The sequence below is a fragment of the Cyprinodon variegatus genome, unplaced genomic scaffold, assembly GCF_000732505.1.
Source record: "Cyprinodon variegatus isolate N-32 unplaced genomic scaffold, C_variegatus-1.0 Scaffold42, whole genome shotgun sequence".
NCBI lineage: Eukaryota > Metazoa > Chordata > Actinopteri > Cyprinodontiformes > Cyprinodontidae > Cyprinodon > Cyprinodon variegatus.
Window position 1 is genome coordinate 1,164,372 of NW_015150495.1, and position 2,059 is coordinate 1,166,430.

Below are 2,059 nucleotides of genomic sequence, written 5' to 3' on the forward strand. Positions count from 1 at the left end.
ACTGTAGGTTATTTCAGTGTCATTTGAAAGTTTCGATCAAACATTAACATTCCCTTTTTTTTTTTTTACATTACATCCACAAACTTCAATGTATCATATCAGGATTGTCTGTGTGGCACATCTGGAAAAGCATGCAATATGCATTAATAAGAATGTGCAAAAAAAATACTTGAGAAAAAAGAATAAATAAAAATATCCTCAAGTGATAGTTTGTCAGGTTTAAAGTAACTGCTAAGAAAACATTATTATTTTTATCTTAAGAGCATGATTTGATTGAAATGGTGGAATTTAGCTGAAAACAACATAATAGAGTTTGGTCATCAATTTACTGTATTATCTTAAAACCTTCCAAAATCCTTTTCAGTTCCCTATAAACAAGCATTACCAGACATTGCCTGCATGTAGAAACTGTCTGCTTACAGCATGGTGCCTGTATACCTGCTAATTGTGTGTAGCTGTTAAGTACAGCAATATAACTGTGATCCATTTGCATTATTTTGTGCAGCAATGTGATAAATTAAAACAAATTGTCTAACTGTGAAACAGTCACACCTATTTTAACAAACACATCTGTAAATAGAGGCGTGCATTTGTATTCAGACTCCCTGAACCAACACTTTGTAGAGCCTATTGCAGCTGCAAGTCTTTGGGCTATGAAACTATCAGCTTTAAACATCTAGATGCTAAAATCTTTGCCTTTTCTCTGAAAGATCTCTCAAGCTAGATATGATATATGAGAAATAACTTTCAAGTCTTGCCACTGATTTACAGATTTGGGCCTAGGGCCTTTCAATAGCCTGAATTATTTCATAAAACTGGCAGTTTAGGGTTTTAGATATTTAAGATCACTGCCCTGCTGGAAGGTGAACATCTAACTCAGTCACAGCTCTCCTGCAGCCTTTAATATGTTTTCCTTCAGGATCACTTTGTAATTATTTACGTCCATCTCCCCATGAACTCTAAGGCAGCTTCATTATCCCTACTGATGCCCAAAGCTCGATGAAATAACCAAATGCAAACTGCATATAACAGTTCATAGAAATTCCTCCTTACAACGGTTTTCCTTGTGTCAACCTTCCATCTGATTTCATGTCTTCTGGGCAGCAAACTCTTCAGTCAATAGGCTGCTTCACATGAAACAAGTGGGGTTTTTGAAGACTTTATCTATTATATATTCTTATTGAGTATCTAATATTAACTCAAGGTCAGATCATAAACAACATTTACTGTAACTAGGCTGAGGATACAGCACTCCTCCATATTTTCACCAGGTGACAAAAAATCGATATAAGCAGTGGAAAAATGTGTCAAAATATAAATGCATTGATGTACTGACAATTTTCTGAAGCTGAAACAAAAATAATATTTTGAGCCAAAAGTAGATCACATTAAAAGTTAGTACACAGATTAAATTGATCCAGCTTGAAACCAACCAGGCTCTAAATCTGGGTGTAGTGATCAAACTCAGACCTGAACCTTCAGAGGCACAAAAAGACAATAACAAATTTGGTTAAAAATAATAAATGTGTTTTTAGTAGAGTTGATTACTGCAATCTTTTACTGGTCTGCCTAAAAAGTCAATCAGTAGCAGTTGCTGTGGAATGTTGCTGCCAGCATCCTCACTAACACGAATAAAGTGGAGCACACACCCCAGTTCAAAAATCCTTAAACTGGTTCCCTGTTTTCCAGAGAATAGACTTTAACATACTTCTGTCAGTCTATTGAGCTCCAAACCTCCAAACACCAGACGTCATTTAGACGGTGGTGTTAAGGCTAAATCTGGTCTGTCTGTCATAGACTTAATGTAGTCAAGATATAGTTTTTGAAAATTGGACTATTGGTCGGTCTGATATTGTCCCACTTTAGTCTAATAATAGATGTTGAAAAGAAACTTTAACATACTTCTGTCAGTCTATTGAGCTCTAAACCTCCAAACACCAGACGTCATATAGACATTGGTGTTTAGGCTAAATCTGGTCTGTCTGTCATAGACTTAATGTAGTCAAGATATAGTTTTTGAAAATTGGACTATTGGTCGGTCTGATATTGTCCCACTTTA

General features: G+C 35.6%; 1 protein-coding gene across 5 annotated transcripts in view; it reads right to left on the minus strand.

The window, feature by feature from the left end:
- Positions 1-2,059, minus strand: part of dpp6 (dipeptidyl-peptidase 6) — a 329,860-nt gene that overhangs the window by 12,603 nt on the left and 315,198 nt on the right. The gene's annotated exons all lie outside the window — the stretch shown is intronic.